The sequence below is a fragment of the Dipodomys merriami genome, unplaced genomic scaffold (genome assembly GCF_024711535.1).
Source record: "Dipodomys merriami isolate MVZ:Mamm:240054 unplaced genomic scaffold, mDipMer1.0.p SCAF_28, whole genome shotgun sequence".
Classification (NCBI taxonomy): domain Eukaryota; kingdom Metazoa; phylum Chordata; class Mammalia; order Rodentia; family Heteromyidae; genus Dipodomys; species Dipodomys merriami.
In genome coordinates, this window is record NW_027204270.1 from 10,242,820 (window position 1) to 10,262,752 (window position 19,933).

Here is a 19,933-nt window from a genome sequence, read left to right on the forward strand (position 1 = left end):
CATGAGCCACCAGCACCCAGCTTGACACACCATTTTTTTTTTTTTTTTTTGGTCCGGTCGTGGGGCCTGAACTCTGGGCCTGGGCTCTCCCCCTCAGCTCTTCAGCTCAAGCTAGCGCTCTACCACTTGACCCACAGCGCCACTTCCGGCTTTTTTCTTTTTGCTTATGTGGTGCTGAGGAATCTAACCCAGGGCCTCATGCATGCAAGGCAAGCGCTCTACCACTGAGCCACCTTCCCAGCCCCTTGACACACCATTTTTAAAAAGCGTAATTCTCAGCAGATCAGACAGATGTTAGGTTTACCTACAAGATGCACTGCTCAAACCAACTCAAGCTTTAATGCAAAAGCCCTTGTGCAGGGCTGACTTACTCATAGTCAACCACATGCCTGCCTGTTCTTCATGCTACATATAGTTTAATCTTTCTGTTTCTTCTTTTATTTTTTGTGGTGAAATCAGGGTTTGAATTCAAGACCTTATGCTTGGTAGGCAATCATTCTACCACTTGAGTGACATCGCCAATCTGGTTTAGTCTTCCTTAAGCAGTATGTTCTTCACAAAGAATTTTTCAGTGTAATGCTCTTCCAACTGAGCTATTTCGGCTGCCATCCAAAAGAATTCTTATGGCTACTTCAAAGCCACACTCAAACTGTAGCTTGGTGAGGAAACCTCCCCTATAGTCTAGTCCCCAGTAATTACTCTTTCTTCCTTTGGAACATAAATAGCTTCTTTATGCTACATTATATAGCATCTCATTAAAATCTATTATATTATATAATGCATATTACAAGCTCCTTGAAGACAAGACTTATCTTTATTTAAATGTCTATACCTCCCATTGTACCTAATCAGAATTGCATAGTAGGTACTCAATAAATATTTTAGATTACTTCTACTATGAATGATCTTACAAAACAAAACTGTACACATAATTCCCTGATAGTGTAATTTCTAAAGTTTTATTTGTAGTTTTGTGCTCCATAGTAGAAATAACACAATACAACAAAAATTAGTCATGCAATTTTCCAAGAGATCATTAAGTCAATCCGTGACAATTCTCTAGTTGCAAGAAAATGTTCTTGTCCTTGGAGACGTTTAGTGTAGATTAGCTGAATGAGCTTGCAGTTATTTACTTTCAATGCTTCAAAACTAATTTTTCCATACAGCTGTGTTTACTCACAGCATGTCTCATTTATGCTGGAGGTGTAAAACAGCCAACCCCAGATCTCTCCTTTTCTCCTCTTTATATTTTCCCTTGCCTTTGTTATTTGCCTTTCTGCAGTTTGCTAGCCAAAGCTGTAATTAGTACCCCACAGCGACCTATACTTTTCTAATAAAGAACTGCCTACTGCACAATGACATGTGTATATACACAGCCATGTGTATTCCTAACAAATTAGGAATATTTTACACACGCAAGCCATCAAGGATTTTAATAGCTAAATGGCAGCACTTTACATGGCAGCTGCAAATGGCTCACAACACTGACTGAGGACTGATTCGTCCCTTTCTCTTCCTGCATATACATTTAATTGGAAGAAAGGAAACAACTCATTTGAGATTGAGTAAAATTATGAATACAGTCCTACAGCAAATCTTAGGAAGTAAACTATATATGCCAAGAAATTTTTTCTCAAATTATGATTGTTGTAACTATGACTTATTTATAAAGTCATTGTTTTCAGTCAAAATAATAGTATTTCTGAAGAATTACAGACACCAGGAATGGAGTTACTGCACAGAGGTAGAGTACGTAGGTTCAATCCAATCTGAGCACTGAAGAAAAATGAAAATGTGTGTGTGTGTGTGTGTGTGTGTGTGTGTGTGTGTGTGTACGCAGACTTGATACTATCCTACACTGCCTGCACAGTCTCTTCTGACTTCCATCCAGCATCATTTCTCACTCAGTCTTCTCCAGAGCTTATCATGAACTTGTCAAGTTCCTACTGCATGCATCAGTGTAGAACAGTCAAGTTGAAGGGGAAAAAAGCAAAACTTACTTTACTTCCTTAAACATTTAATTTACAAGTACAATTCAAGTAGGAAGACAAGACTTATCCTTTTCCCACTACAGCAATATGAATGAAAATTCCTTTGGTCTTGTACAAATACCCACTGTAACCAGCCTATGTGCTTACATTAGCCAGTAACAACAGTAACAATAAGTAACAATTAGTAACAATAATGACCCACCTATTTTAAGTAAAGAATATGGACCCTTAGACTTTGGAATTTTTAAGAGTTTAAAAAGGCATTAAGCGGGTGCTGGTGGCTCACGCCTGTAATCCTAGCTACTCAGGAGGCTGAGATCTGAGGATCTCGGTTCAAAGCCAGCCCGGGCAGGAGAGACCATGAGACTCCTATCTCCAATAAAAACACCAGAAAACTAGAAGTGGCGCTGTAGCTCAAGTGGTAGAGCGTTCGCCTTGAGCTGAAGAGCTGAGGGACAGTGCCCAGGCCCAGAGTTCAAGCCCCACGACTGACAAAAATAAAAATAAAAATAAAAAATAAAAAGGCATTAATTCTGCCTGTATACCAAATAACAACTATAGTACATATGGGTCAAATATTCCTTTCACACTTTGGAATATTTGCTTATACATAATGACATCTTGAGAATGGGACCTAAGTCTAATCATGAAATTTGTTTCCTCCATATTTTATATACAAAGCCTGAAAGTAATTTTATAAGGTATATTTAGTGCACCTGGATTTTTGACCATGACATGTTACAAGCAGTCAGATTTGGACTTTCCACCTATCCTATCATGCTGGCACTCAAACATTTCAGATTTTTGAAGCCTTTCAGATTTTCCATTTTTGGATTAAAGTTTAATCTGTGCTAGTACTATTCATAATATATGTAGGTGCTATTATGATTAATAAAATCAAAATAGATTTAAAAGACTTACTGATATATAATAGTTTTATCATGTATTTTATTAACCAATAATTACTGAAATTAAAACTACTGTTTTATGAAGATCCACCAAAATGTTTCACCTAACAAAGCAGTCTACATAATTTATGGTTGCCAATTAAGGTTGAAAATCACTTCCTGAAACTGGGCTCCTTCAGTTGTAACTATATCTAATTCACCTTTTTGTTCTCAGTGACAAGAGTTACCTAATAGTTGTGCTTTTGAACTAAATGGAACAGGGCCTTACACATGGAGATGTTGAGTCACCCTTCTCTGTATTTTTCAATTAAGTTATTTTGGTGCTATTGGGGTTTGAACTTATGACTTCGCCCTTGCTAGGCAGTCATTCTGCCCACTTGATCCAGGACTTTTTGCTTTTGATTTTAAGAATATCTCTCATTTTTACCCAGACCAGCCTGAACCATAATCCTATTTATGCTTTCCACATAGCTGGGATGATGGATACTTGCTACCAAATCCAGTTATTGGTTAAGATGGAATCTTCCTACTTCTTGGTCAGGCTGACCTAGAATTATGATCCTTTTGATCTCTTTCTTCATCATGAGCAGCTAGAAGTATAAGCATGAGCCACAACACCTGGCTTAATAGAAGATGTTTTATTGTTGCTATTTTTGGCAGTACTGGGGTTTGAACTCAAAGCCTCATCATGCTTGCTAGGCAGGCACTCTATCAGCCCAGTAGAATTTTTTTTTAACTGTAACATTAGGAGATACACAAAGTATAAAGTAGAAATACCAATACCTTTCAAGAATTTAGAGCCATTCCTAAACTGTTACTCGAACTTAAAATACCTTTTCCTTCTTTCTCTTTTCTTTTACTTTTTTTTTTCCTTTTGAGACAAGGTTTTCTATGTTGTCTCAGTTTACTCAAAACTTTCTATGTACTTGGTCTACATAGCCTCCCAAGTGTTGGAATAACAAGCACATACCACCGCACCTGGCTGAGAACTTAAAATTTCTTACACAAATTGACATGTTTAACATGTAATCTTCTCTAAATGTGACTGAAATGTCATTATTCATCATTGGCTCATACTCATTGATCAAAGGAAGTTCAGCATTTAACACTAAACAAAGGGGTTTCCTGCTTTGAGGAAACAGCAACTCAGATCAAGACTGAACTATTTTTAATTTCCCTTTGGGAAAAATTAATAATCTTAAAATAGCAATTACATTTTGCAGCAAACAAGACCATTGATATTATTTGTCCAGGATAGGTGCCACTTTTCTTTTACCTTGCTTCCTATAACAATGACAAATAGCACAGTATAAACAATGAATCCTTCCTGATCATCTGTTTCATTTATAAAAATATCAAAAGCTGTAACATTTTAAAATGGAAAATGAATGAGAATTTCTTGGAAATTATGAAGGAATAAAACTATAAACAGTAGCAGTGGTTCCCAACCTTGGGTACACATCAGAATCATTGCGAAACATGTTAAAAATAAAGATGCCAAGGCCTGGATCTTCAAGAATTTATTTTTAAAGTTTCAACCTTTAAACATAGCTTCATGGTTCACAAAGTCCCTTAATGAGGAGCATCAACATCACCTGAGAAATTGTTAGAAAAGCACATTTCAAACTGTACCTTTCTAAATCAGAAGCTCTGGGCATGATGCCCAGCAATCTGTTTCCACAAAACCTCCAAGTGACTTTAGACCAAGTGGACACTCATGCTTTAAAAACTCTATAAGATGAAAATGAAACTTAACTAATACAAATAAGGCCTGTTCTTCTCATTGAAAAAGAATTAGAGGGGGGTGGGGGGGGAGGCTGGGAAGGGATGTGAAGGGTAAACAAAGGAGGAGGCTGCAATGCTTGATAAGAAATGTACGCATTATCCTGCCCATGTAATTGTAACCCCTCTGTACAGTGTGTTCACAAAAAAATAAAATAAAATAAAATATAAAAAAAAGAAAGAACTAGAGCAGGGTGATACTGACAGCTTAAAAGGAGCTTAAAAGACATTTCAATCCCCTGTAAATAGACCTTACTCATTTGAATTTTAATAGAATTTTAACTGAAATAAGTTACAATATTTCATATTTTAGACAACTGAAAATTTAAACAGGAGATATTTGGTATTAAATAATCATTGCTATATTTGTTAGATGTAGTAATGATATGGTTATTTTTAAAGAGTAATTATCTTCAGAGATATAGCAAATTATGTATAACTAAATTGATGTGATATCTGGGATTCACTTCAAAAATAACACAGGAGAAGAAAACAGGTAGATAGAGAAATAAAGCAATATTAGCCTTGACTTGATAGCTGACAGATCTGAGTCGTGAATATATGGGATTTGTTATAGCATACAGTCAACTATTCTTTGTGTATGCTTAAAATTATTCCCAAATTTTTACAGATTTCAAACTCCATGAGTTAAGTGGCTGGCAAAGCTGACACAATAATATTGTTCTCATGTGTTACATAAAATACTGAATCAGGAAAAGATTAAGAAAAAGTCTATTAAGGACTTCTACTACTTAAAAACACATGTCTACTATAATGTATTCATTGCAGTTCAAGAAATTTAATTGAAATTTAAGAGATGGTTAAAGCACATTCTTGTGAGCTATTCATCTTTCCTAACCTTTCATATGCTACAAAAACAAATATATGATCAGTAGTTTACCACCCTAGTGACTAGGCGCATGCAGATAATTATGTTGATGACCTCAGCTGCTCCAGGTGCCACTAAATGGTTATGGAGTATACACATATGCTCAGTCTGCCCTCGAGCCATTCTATCAGCTTATTCCTAAATGAGATGATGGAGAAACCACAGCTGAGGTCTTGAACGAAATCTCCCTCATAATATTTCCAGGAAAAGTCAAAATAAAATTTTATCTTCATCTCAATTTACTTAAGAAATTCCAAGACAAGAAGAAATAGGGATGGGAGGGAAAGATAAAAACCTTACAGATTAACAGCCCTGTCTGAAAACATTATTTCTTCCAAATGTTTATAACAGATATAATTAATAGCCTAACACCATCATTGTTTAAAACTATACTTCATAGGGATAGCAGTGCTTAACAGGCAAGAAAGCCCTGTGTTCAGTCCTTAGTACCCCTCCCTATAATCACACTACTGAAGAAATATACCACAATTGCAGTGGTTATCTCCTTGTGGAGGAATATTTCCTTTTCCCTTTTCTATATTTTCTAGATTTATAGTATTGAGCAGGAATTACTTTGATAACTGAAAAAAGTTATCTTCCCTTCTAAAAATTATTTTACCATAATAGGTAGTAAATTAGAAGCATAGTGCATTAGACTACTCAATTTGATGTAACATGATTCAGGTTTTAATTTGTCTTCTAGCCCTACCCTTTCCTATATCTTCAGTATGAACTAGACATACTGTGTTCAGCTCTCCTTCTGAGAAAGGAGGCAAGGTCATATTCATCGGTGGACTTCAAGAAGTAGGTAACATTAATCTTCACACTAGATTCTAGCTTCTCAAATAATGCTCTCCAGACCTTCTGGTTTCAATAAATATTCATAGTGTCTTTTTTTCCTGGACAAATTCCATCTGACTAGGTCAAATTCTACTAGTAGCTAACCTCACATATCAAGTCTTTCCTGATTTGTTTCTGCTCTATCGCCAGACTCCTTTCAGTTTCTTATTTAATTCCTCTAATATACATAAAATCATTTCATCTTGGGTTCTTAATTCCTGTATCTATTTCTAAGCACTCATGCATTGGAATAATTCAGAAATAAATTAAAATGTTGTATGTTTCATCCTAATAACAGGTGTAACCTGATTTGTGTGTATGTGTCTGTGTGTTTGCTGATCCTGGGGGGCTTGAACTCAGGGCCTGGGTGCTGTCCCTGAGTTTCTTTTGCTCAAGGCTAGTACTGTACCACTTGAGCCACAGTGCCACTTCCAGCTTTTTCTGAATAGTTTATTGGAGATAAGAGTCTCACAGACATTTCTGTCCAGGGTGGTTTATAACCACGATTCTCAGATCAGCTTTCTAAGTAGCTAGGATTACAGGTGTGAGCTACTAGACTTAACCTGATTATTAATTACAAATAGAAATAGATTTTTAGAAACATTTTCAAAATTGAAAAGCAACAACTATGATGCCTTTAGCAAATTAAAGGTTATATATTTCTTCACCTAGCCTTGAAATAATTGTGCAGAAATTGCTACATACCTATCAAAGATATTTTTTTCCTTTTTTCTTCTTAACAATATTCCCTTATAATTAAAGGCAGAATGTTCCCAACTAAAAGTCTTTCCTTGCTGACAGGCAGTTAGTAGGCTACAAATGGAAGCCATTGCCCTTTGGCTTTCTGCCCTTCCCCCTACTGCCTTCTTGCCTATACTACAGATGGCTGACTGGGTGTGAGTACCATCTTGTGACCTTCAGAATAGAAACCATATGTTAAGGTTCACATAGCATAAATTCAGAAGACTGGGACCCTAACTTGAAGGTACCAAGAAAGCTTTTCATTTATGAACATACAAGTAGATTTTGCTTCCCTAGAATACATCTCTGACACATTCACCCTAAAGCATTCCAGTTATATCTAAAACTTAATTATGGACACTTACAAAGACAAAAGAACTCACTAATAGTCTTGTTCTAAAATTAGACAAAGAGGGGTCTAAACAGGTTCAGCCACTTGCTACCTCTGTAACTTCTTGGAAATATAAAATCTCTAAGCCATTGTTTACTTATTTTGATGTTATAGGTTGCTATAATTATTAAATACTGTTTAGTACCATACTTGATATTATTTTGAATAGCTGAACAGATACACTACAATTTAACTATTCTAAGTATCACCTTAGAGAAACTGAGGTCCAACACACATGCCTATAAAGAGGACATCATGCACTCACATATGATTAAACATGTACATAAATGTACACACACACACAAAAGGGGACAGCACACACATATACAACAAAACATATATATGTATATATATATGAATTGTATCATAGCAATGTCTACCACCAGAAAAAAATCAATAAATTATGAATAGTCACACAATGGAATATTATATCATAGTAAAAAAGTGGGTCAACTATACTATATATAGTAGCATAAATTCATTTCTTAGAAACAGTAAAAAAAATAGTAAAAAAAAATAGTCAAAAAAAAAAAAAAAAAAAGCAAATGAGGCTGGGTAGGTGGCTCAGTGGTAGAATGTTTGCCTTGCATACATGAGGCCCTGGGTTCAATTCCTTAGTAACACAGAAACAGAAAAAGCTGGAAGTGGTGCTGTGGCTTAAGACTTGAACTGAAGAGCTGAGGGACAGCACCAAGGCCCAGAGTTCAAGCCCCATGATCAACCAAAAAAAAAAAAAAGCAAATAGCAAAAGAATTTTAAATATATTTTGGTTAGAAAGCTCAAAAATAAGCAATACTATATTGTATATAATGTATATACATTCATAAAGAAAGATTAATTTTATTTGTGAAATAAAGTTTCAATATATTGTCCAATTGGGCCTCAAATTCCTGGACTCCATTGATTTGCCTGCTTCTGATTTTTTTTTTGGCGGGGGGGGGGAGTCAATTGTGGGGCTTGAACCCAGGGCTTAGGTGCTGTCCTTGAGCCTCTTTTTGCTCAAGGCTAGCACCCTACCCCTTGAGCCACAGCCCCACTTCCAGTTTTTGAGTGGTTAATTGGAAATAAGTTTCATGGACTTTCCTGCCCCGGGCTGGCTTCGAACTGCAATCCTCAGATCTCAGCTTCCTGAGTAGCTAAGATTACAGACATGAGCCACCGACACCCAGCTTTTTTCTTTCTTTCTTTTTTCTTTTGAGACAAGTTTTCACTACATAGTCTAGGCTGGGCTCAAACTCACCAGCCTCTTGCCTCAGTATCCCAAGTGCTGGGATTCCATTCAACCACCACTATGTCAGGCTTAGAATTGCTTAAAATAAATGTAAAATGAAAATTGCTTCACAGCAGTTACTTCTGAAGGAAAGGCCAAAAAATATTTAGGGGAGAAGAACACTGGTAGCTTCAACAGTTCTAGTAATTTCCTAGTACATTTATACGTCTGTTTTATACATCCTAAATTAATTTTATGTTCCATACACTCTTTTTAGCAAATCAGACATCATATAATGAGTATAAGAAGTGTAAAAGAATACTGTCAAGCGCTGGGATATAGCTCAGTGAAAGAGCACTTGCCTAGCATGCTTGAGGTTCTGGGTTCTAGCCTCAGTGCTGGAACAAGAAAAAAAAAAAAAGAATGTAGTTTTTAAGAATACTGTCAATCTACATCTGTAAAAAGATATTCCTTTCTTACTACAGTCAAATAGTTGTTGCTTTAGAAGTTCAATGATTCATTTCTTACTTCTTAGCACAATTCAGTACTGCCCTCTGTACTGCAGATTGTTTTGTGATTTTTTAATCTCTGAATATGTGTTTTACTTCTTGAATGTACAAAATTCCCACATGATTTGAGATATATTAAATATAACTTTTACCATATGAATAATAAAACTTGTAAGACTTTCCATAAATATAAGGAATCCAGGTCTAAAGAAAACATAAAAAAAAATTTCCATTGGTAGCCAACAAAAATACTTCAATTTATAGCAAATAAAATGCATTCTATTCAATGGACCAACATAATTGAAACAATTTAGCTAGTTAATAAGAATATAAAATATCCTAAAATTAAGATGTTCAACTTACTGTGGTTTATCTATAATTATTATTATTTTAATGGCATTCAAACACTAAAGAATTCCCTAGTTGCATCTGACAAAAAAGAAAGTCATTCATCCTTGAGGGATTAAGGCAGCCTATTTAAGATTCATAATTAAGCAAAGAATTTAAAGTTATACTGTCCATTAATTTGGCCTTCCCTTTGCATACCCACAGCTGCTCCATTTCCATTCATGAGTAATTATGTACTCTCCCTTGTCCTTTTTTTTCCCACCCAAATCTGCATTTTCTTTATAAAGAAAGGATCTTTTCTTTAAGCCATGATGGAGGCTTCTCTATCTCTCTCCTTTCATATGAGTTTACTTCATTCCACATTAAAATACCTGGAGTACTTGCTAACATACTATTTGCCCTTATAAATAACTTCAATATATCAAACATGTGTGAATTAGGCCAGTGAACCTTAAGACAACCCTTTAAGATTTAAACCACAAGCTGGGCATGGGTAGCTTATGCTTATAAAACTAGCTACTTAGGAGGCTAAGATCTAAGGATAGAAGTTTAAAGTCAGCCCAAGCAGATAAATTCATAAGACTCTCGACTGGAGGCATACCGAGTATAAGTGAGAGAGTGAGGCATTGATTTCAAGTTCCAGTACCAGTATAGACAAAAAAATTAATAAATATACCAGTTACCTGTCTTCATATTTTATTTTTACTAGTTAAAGTTGCATACTAAATATTGTGGGAAAGAGAAGTATAGGTATGAAACAAGTTAAACAATTATAGGGATGAAACAAGATTGTTTCTAGTCTTGTTATCTAGTCACTATTTCAACTAATCAAATATTACTCAAGTTGCAATTATTTATATGTGTAAAAATTTCAAAAGGTCATCTATTGGAACTCAACAAATTTCATAGTAGGATCTAAAATATCAAATACCCACAATTTTCGGGCCTAGTTATCTTATATTGTTTATGTCTCCACTTTGTCGAGTTCCAATTCAACTGTCTAAGAATAGTTATTACAACAACAAAAATTCTTGTTTTGAATAAGAAGCTAAAATAGGCAAACAAGCTCTATAAGTATTGTATCTAGGCTAGCTGATGGAGGCTGAGATCTGAAGGTTGAGGTCCAAAGCCAGACATGACAGAAAAGTCTATTCAACTCTATTTCCAACCAACAAAACAGCTAGACTGGAAGGTATGGCTCAAGTGGTAGAGTGCCAGGCATGAGTGAAAGTATGAAGTCCAACCAAGAGGGTGAAGCAAGTTTCAGGCTCAGTATAAAAACTGTATTTAGCTGGGCGTTGGTGGGTCATGCCTATAATTTTAGCTACTCAGGAGGCCAAGATCTGAGGATTATGGTGGTTCAAAGCCAGCCCAGGCAGGAAAGTCTGAGATTCTTATCTCCAATTAACCATCAGAACACCAGAAGTAGCGCTGTGGCTCAAGTGGTAGAGTGTTCACCTTGAGCTGAAGAGTTGAGGGACAGTGCCCAGACCCAGAGTTCAAGCCCCACAACTGACAAACACAAAACTGAGCCGGGCACCAGTGGCTCACGCCTGTAATCCTAGCTACTCAGGAGGCTGAGATCTGAGGATCACAGTTCAAAGCCAGCCCAGGCAAGGAAAGTCCATGAGACTCTTATCTCCAATAAACTGCTAGAAAACCGGAAGTGGCGCTGTGACTCAAGCGGTAGAGCACTCGCCTTGAGCTGAAGAGCTGAGGGACAGCGCCCAAGCCCAGGGTTCAAGCCCCAGGACCAAAAAAACAAAAAACAACTGTATTTAATAGTAAAATTATATATAAATAAACAACAAACACTTGTTAAAGGAATGAAATTTTATGTGACATCAAAAACTCAAATCTATGTAGCAGTGGTATTTACTAGACACTATGTTGAAATTAAACTATACAACTTGTGGTTAGGGACAGGAGGGGAAAACTGGGAGAGAGTGAGGTAAGGCATAACACTGTCTAAAAAGAAATGTACTCATTATCTGATTTATGTCACTGTAACCCTTCTGTATATCACCTTCATAATAACAATAAGAAAATGAAAAACTGTGTTAGCATTTTTATTCATGTATTAACTCACAATATCTATCTGAAAAGTATTCATCGTCTTCAAAAATGACCTTTCTGTGTACATGTATGAGCATCCACACACACACTAAGATTTGAACTCAGTCTCATGCTTGTTAACACAATCATGAATTTCAGGGCAGCCAGAGTTGCAAATCAAGCTCAAGGCCAGTGAGACTCTCTTACAAACTAAGACAAAAGTTGGTATTACTGCCGGGCGCTGGTGGCTCACGCCTGTAATCCTAACTACTCAGGAGGCTGAGATCTAAGGATTGCGGTTCAAAGCCAGCCCGGGCAGGAAAGACCGTGAGACTCCTATTTCCAATAAAACCACCAGAAAACCGGAAATGGTGCTGTAGCTCAAGTGGTAGAGCACTCGCCTTGAGCTGAAGGGCTGAGGGACAGCATCCAGGCCCAGAGTTCAAGCCCCACGACCGACAAAAAAAAAAAAAGTTGGTATTACTGGTTTATGGTGACTTTTTTTGGGTGGCGGTCAGTCTTGGGGTTTGAACTCAGGGCCTAGGCACTTACCTTGAGCTTTTTTGCTCAAGGCTAGTGCTCTACTTTGAGCCACAGCACCACTTCCACTTTTCTGGTGGTTAATTGGAGATAAAAGTCTCATGAACTTGGGGCTGGGAAGGTGGCTCAATGGTAGAGTGCTTGCCTTGCATGCATGAGGCCCTGGGTTCAATTCCTCAGCACCACTACACAGAAAAAGCCAGAAGTAGAGCTATGCTTCAAGTGATAGGGTGCCAGCCTTGAGCTGAAGAGCTGAGGGACAGCACCTAGGCTCAGAGTTCAAGCCTCACAACTGACAAAAAAAAAAAAGTCTCATGAACTTACTTTCCCAGGCTGGCTTTGAACCCCAATCCTCGGATCTCAATTTCCTGAGTAGCTAGGATTACAAGCGTAAGCTACTGAAGCCCAGCTTGGTATTATTGTTACTGACACATTTATGAATATTTTATTGCCTAAATTCTCATATTACTTGTAAAATCAGAGGAAATGGAATTTTTAAGTCATTTATTTCTGAATTTTCCTTGAAAAAAAAAAGTTACTCAGGTAACTTTTGACAGGTTTTTGTTAGTTTGTTTTGTTTTGTGTTGGTATTGAGGTTTGAACTCAGAGCTTAGGCAGTCCCTGAGCTTTTTTACTCAAGGTTAGCTCTCTACCACATGTGCCACAGCTCCATTTTCACTTGAGCCAGAGTTCTACTTCTGGCTTTTTTTTTCCCCCATCATGGGGCTTGAACTCAGGGCCTGGGCACTGTCCCTCTTCAGCTCAAGGCTAGTGCTCTACCTCTTGAGCCACAGCGCCACTTGCGGTTTTCTAGTGGTTCATTGGAGATAAGAGTTCACATGGACTTTCCAGCCAGGGCTGGCTTTGAACCCTGATCCTCAGATCTCAGCCTCCTGAGTAGCTAGGATTACAGGAGTGAGCCACTGGCGCCGGGCCCCTGGCTTTTTGATTGTTAATTGGACATAAGAGTCTCATGGACTTTCTTGCCCACGCTGGCTTTGAACCACAATCCTCAGATCTCAGCCTCCTGAATAGCCAGCACTACAAAGATGAACTACCAGAGCCCAGCTTGACAAATTCTGGTTTTTTGTTTTTGTTTTTAAACAACTCTGTGTAAATTCTCTATGAACAGTTTCCGTCCAAATGACATTGAACAAATAAAACTTGCCTATAGCCATTATACCTCACTGGTCTTAATCCTTATTCTCCTCATTATTTGTACACTAAATGTTATGATGGTTTGCTATTTTGTAAAATATTGTGAAATGTGTTTTGAAACCCCAAATTACTACCTAGTGATTTTCTGTGTACTTTCAATTACCTCTGGGTAATAAGTAACTGATTAAGACCTTCAGTTCCCAGTAAGAAAAGTAAATGTCATACTTTCATTTTCTTATCAAGCAACACATTGAATCCACTAATAAATATTTCCTCTTGTATCACATGTCAGAGAGTAATAAACATTTTCATTAGGTTACACAACATACAGCCAACCTGTAGATATTTTAGTTTTGTTTGTTTGTTTTGGTTTTTTTGCCAGTCATGGGGCTTGAACTCAGGGCATGGGCACTATCCCTGAGCTTCTTTTGCTCAAGACTAGCACTCTACCTTGAGCCAGAGTGTCACTTCTAGGGTTTTCTGTTTTTGTGGTACTGAAGAATTGAGCCCAGGGCTTCATGCATGCTAGACAAACACTCTACCACTAAGCCACCTTCCCTAACCCGATATTTTAGTTTTTCTACTTAGGAACAATATTACTCACCTCAACAATAAACACAATTGCAACCAAACTATAGCAGTTTCCCTAACAGACTTGATTTCCAAAAACTATTAAAAATTGAACCAAGTCAACATAACATCAAAACTGGATACTTCCACCATTTACAAAACATACTTTGCTAATTCATTTTGAGTGGTATACTTTAACGTTAGTTACCTAAGTTTCAGCAAGGCATGTCTTAATAATTATTCTGAAAGACCAAAACAGGTAAGAGTAGTTTAAATTCAAGATTTTATTCAGTGTAAGATTAGCCTCTTTTTAAATTTTTTGGTGGCAGTGGTGTTCACCGTGGTATTTCAGACTGACCTCACACTGGGGCCTCACGCTGGCTAGGCAGACACTGTACCACTCAAGGCACACCTCCAGCCCCTCTTGTCTTATTTTTGTGGCCCAGGCCAGCCAGTGCCACAATCTTCTTGTGTTTCCAGTGTAGCCAAGAAACCAGGTGTGTATCACCACACAGAGCCATTGGTTGAGATGGAGTTTCTCCATGTCCACTCTGTGTGCGTGTGTGCGTATATGTACATGTGCTGGAAATTGAACTGAATACCTTCTAAGTGATTTCAGTAATCATCACTACCACCAGAAAAGATGAACCAAATTTAAATTGATATGAAAGAGAAAATGTAGAGGGGTACACGTGGCTCACATCAATAATCTTAACTATTCAGGAAGCTAAGACCTGGAGGATCACATTTTGAAACCACTCAGGAGAAAAAGTCTTGGAAAAAGTCCAATTAACCAGCAAATTGCTGGACTGGAGGTATGGTAGAGCACCGGTCATAGCAAAAAGGCTGAGCAAGAATACATTGCTTTGGCATATCCATATCATATATTATTCAGCAAAAAAAAAAGAATAAAGTAGAGGTCGGAGGTGTGGCTTGGTTGGTAGAGTGCTAGCCAATGAGCAAAGTGGCCACAGGTACCAAGTTTGAGTCCGGATCTTGGACAGAAAAAAGAAAAGAAAAGAAAAAGGAATGAAGTACCTGTACATACTACTATGCTATAAGAAATAGGGAGAAAGCCAATCACAAAAATCCACCAATTGCATGATTCAATTTTGTTGTTGGTGGTGGTGGTCATGGGGCCTGAACTCTGGGCCTGGGTGCTGTCCCTCAGCTCTTCAGCTACCACTTGAGTCACAGTGCCACTTCAGGCTTTTTTTGCTTATGTGGTGCTTAGGAATCGAACCCAGGGCCTCATGCATGCAAGCCAAGTACTCTACTCCTGAACCACCTTCCCAGCCCGCATGATTCCATTTATATACAATATCTAAATAGTCAAATCTATAGAGATAACTTAGTGGCTGCCTGGGCCTGAGATTACAAATTGGGAATGGGGAATAACTGGTAATGACCAGTATGTTACCAGTATGTACCTTCTTTTTTTTCACTATTTTTTATTGTTATTTTGAAGATGATGAACAGAGGGGTTATGGTTAGTCAGGTGATGAGAATATTTCTTTTTGGACAATGCTACCCCTTCTCTTTTTCTCTCCCCATTTGTCCTTCCCATTCCCACACGGTATGTACCTTCTTTTGGAGAGGCTTAGAAAAAGTTCAAAACTTAGACTGAAGGGGGTGATATGTGGGAGAGATGGGAAGGGGAAACAAAGGAGGAGGCAACAATGCTTGTTAAGAAATGTACTCATTCCATGTATTGTAACCCCTCTGTATAGTATTTTCACAATAAAAATTAAAAAAAAAAACTTAGACTGAAGTGATGGTTGCGCAACTTTGTGGACATATTGAAAAGTTAAACTTTATACTCTAAATGATAAAACATATCAGATAATTATATCTCAAAAAGAGGCTATTTTAAAAAGCTAATGTCAAATTCAATCTGATAGCATAAGCCAGCGCGTTCAAAACTGAGGCAGGAGGATCGTGAGGTCAAGGCCAGCCTAGATTACATAGCAAGATCTATTGCAGAAAAAGAAAAAGAGGGGCTGGGAAGTTGGTTCAGTGGTAGAGTGCTTGCCTCACACACATGAGGCCCTGGGTTCGATTCCTCAGCACCACATAAGCAGAAAAAAGCCAGCAGTGGTGCTGTGGCTCAAGTGGAAGGGCACTAGCCTTGAACTGAAGAACTGAGGATAGCACCCAGGCCCAGCGTTCAGCCCCCACGACTGACAAAAAAAAAAAAAAAGACAAAAGAAAAATGTGGTTTAGTGGTAGAGTGCTTGCCTAGCATTCATGAAGCCCTGGGTTCACTTCCTTGGTACCACATAAACAGAAAAAGCAGGAAGTGGCACTGTGGCTCAAGTGGAAGAGTGTTAGCCTTGAGCAAAAGAAGCTCAGGGACAGTGCCCAGGTCCTGAGTTCAAGCCCCATGACTGGCAAAAAAAAAAAGTTCAGATCACAATATATATATAAAGGTAAGTACATATTTTAAATCAAGTACAAAGTAGGTCAACAGGAATGTCATTTAAAATAAATCATTAAATATACAAGTTGGCCAGGCACCGGAGGCTCACGCCTATAATCCTAGCTACTCAGGAGGCTGAGATCTGAGGATCACAGTTCAAAGCAACCCTGGGGCATGAAAGGCCAAGAGACTCTTATCTCCAATAAACTATGAGAAAACCAGAAGTGGTGTTGTGGCTCAAGCATAGAGGAAGTGGCGTTGTGGCTCAAGTGGTAGAGCGCTCGCCTTCAGCTGAAGAGCACAGGGACAGTAGCCAAGCCCAGAATTCAAGCCCCACAACAACAAAAGTGCACTATGTTAAATATATTACTCCTATCTTTTCAGAAGGTTTTTCCTGTGTCTAAGCAAGCTCATGGACCTTGTATCAGTAATGCATTTCTATATCCCTCCTGTAACTAATGTTCAGTGATCCAGAGGCCAACCCCTTTGACATTTAAACTGAGCCTGCTCAGGGCACCAGATGTTCCATTAAGCTATGTTTATCATCACTGCCATCAACATAGCTGTAGGCCTAACTACTAGGCTCTCCTCAAACAAAACTCTCAAAAATAAAGCTACAACAAACTAAATGGTAGCACATCAGACACCAAATGGTGTTAAGATTCAAAAACATGAGGGAAGTATTTCCTGTGAACTATTTTGTACCAAGTTACTAAGTTATATTGAATGATTATATGATCTGAGATAAATAATTAAAAGGAAAGCCTCCCTACCTCAACCTCAATGACCCTCTCTGTATTGTGTTTCTCTTCTATGAATGGCAATTAGATATTCTGTAGGCAACTGTAGTCTCTCATAAGGTTTGTTGAGGCCTGGTGTTGATCACTTTCAAGAAATGGGTCTTACCAAGAAATGGAAAGACCTTCCTTGTTCTTGGATAGGCAGAGTTAATATAGTGAAAATGACCATACTGCCAAAATTGATATATAAGCCGGGCACTGGAGACTGAGATCTGAGGAACACGGTTTAAAGCCAGCGAGGGCAGGAAAGTCCGTGAATAAACCACTAGAAAACCAGAAGTGGCTCTGTGGCTCAAGCGGTAGAGCACTCACCTTGAGCTGGAGAGTGCAGGGACAGCTCACAAGCCCAGAGTTCAAGCCCCAGGACTGACCCAAAAAAAAAAAAAAAAAGATATACAAATTCGAAGCAATTCCCATTAAAATCCCAATGGCGTTCATTACTGAAATACAGAAAACAGTCCAAAAATTCACATGGAACAACAAAAGACCTAGAATAGCCAAAACAATTCTAGGCAAAAAAGACAACACAGGAGGGATCTCGATGCCGGACTTCAAACTCTACTATAGAGCCATAATAACAAAGATAGCTTGGTATTGGCACAAAGAGACCTGAAGACCAATGGAATAGAAGATCCAGAAATAAAACCACATGCTTACAGTCAGCTGATACTTGACAAAGGACCCAAAGACATACAGTGGAAGAAATACAGCCTCTTCAACTACTGGTGCTGGGAAAACTGGGTGGCCACATGCAGAAAACTAAAAGTGGACTCCAGCCTGTCACCATGCACCATCAACTCAAAATGGATTAAAGACCTTAACACCAAACCTGAAACTCTGCAACTCCTACAGGACAGAGTAGGAACACTTGAACTTATAGGTACCAGCAGGATCTTCCTGAACAGAGATACAGGGTCACAACAAATTGGAAAGAGACTCAACAAACGGGAAAAGTTTCTGCACAGCTAAAGACATAGCAAACAAACTAGAAAGACAGCCAACTAACTGGGAAAAAATGTTTGCCAGCAATATATCAGACTAATATCCAGTATATACAGAGAACTCAAGAAATTAATTCCTCCCAAACCTAACAAACCAATTACTAAACAGGCAACGGCACTAAAGAGAGACTTCTCAGAAGAAGAGATAAAAATGGCAAAGAAATGCATAAGGAAATGTTCACCATCCCTGGTTGTAAAGGAAATGCAAATAAAAACAACCCTGAGACACCACCTTAATATGGCCCGCATCCTAAATTCAGCCAACAACAAATGCTGGAGGGGATGGTGAGAAAGAGGAACTCTATTGCACTGCTGGTGGGAATGTACACTAATACAACCACTTTTGAAAGCAGTCTGGAGGGTGCTCAGAAAGCTAAATACAGACCTCTCCTATGACCCAGCCATACCACTCCTAGGCATCTATCCTGAACAACAGGAACCAGGATACAAGGACACATGTACCTCCAAGTTTATTGCAGTACTGTTTACAATAGCCAGGATATAGAAACAACCCAGATGCCCCTCTATAGATGAATGGATCCAAAAATAATGGTACCTATATACAAAGGAATATTATGCAGCCATTAGAAAGGACAAAATAATGGCATTCGCAGGGAAATGGATGGAACTATATGTTGAGTGAGGTAAGCCAAGAGCAAAGAGACAAATGGCACATGGTCTCCCTGATAAGTGGATGTTAAATCCAAAAGGAGATATGACAAAGTAAACAAGACTGGAGAAACAAAGGACCTCCACTTATCTGGTCAAATTATTACTATATGACCCCATGCTGCTGACCATATATATGGTCTATATGCGCACATCTAAGGGAAACTAGGAGGAGGACACAGAAACAGGGGAAAACATAAAACAGCAGGACCCATCAGCTGCACTGGTCATTGATCAAACTGAACTAAGCAACTAAATGGCAGAGATGGGAGGGAGGGAATGAGCCAGAAAGAGGGAGTAGCTAACACTAAGCAAAAGGAAAGTGTACATATCACCTGATGTGGAAGAAATAACTGAATTTTCAAAGCTCATAGAACCCACAAACTTTATAGACCACGATAAAGATAATTTGCCCCATGAAGGTTAGAATGTGTTTGTGACTTTAACTATCACCATTTCACAATACTGTGAAACTTATCAAATTTATGTAATCACTTAATCACAATAAAAAATTTCTATTAAAAAACAAAAAGAAATGGGCGCCGGGCGCTGGTGGCTCACGCCTGTAATCCTAGCTACTCAGGAGGCTGAGATCTGAGGATCGCGGTTCAAAGCCAGCCCGGGCAGAAGAGACCGTGAGACTCCTATCTCCAATAAACCACCAGAAAACCGGAAGTGGCGCTGTGGCTCAAGTGGTAGAGCGCTCGCCTTGAGCTAAAGAGCTGAGGGACAACGCCCAGGCCCAGAGTTCAAGTCCCACGAGCGACAAAAAAAAAAAGAAATGGGTCCTCTCTCAGATGTACCTGTAGATAGGCAAGATAAAAAATCTCTTTTTTCTCTGGGTTTTCTCTGCTTTTAGGGCAATCAGATAGCTAGAGGTACTGTCAGAAGAGTTAAAGATGCCTTCTGCCACTAGAAAGCAAATGTGCTGTAGGTCAAGGAAGGAGGTATTCCAATAGAAGACTATAAACTGAAAAGTTTTTATTTTGTGAGCTACATCATATAGAAGAAGCGTTCTAGTACTTCCATGCTTACCTCCTTTTTGTATTTCTAAGCCTTTAGTAAAGTGTCAAGTATGAAACCAGCCTGGTCTCAGCTGTGTATTACAGGAG

At 38.3% G+C, this 19,933-nt stretch overlaps 1 protein-coding gene across 17 annotated transcripts in view; it reads right to left on the minus strand.

Moving 5' to 3' along the window:
• Epb41 (erythrocyte membrane protein band 4.1) overlaps window positions 1–19,933 on the minus strand; it is a 175,232-nt gene that overhangs the window by 118,085 nt on the left and 37,214 nt on the right. The gene's annotated exons all lie outside the window — the stretch shown is intronic.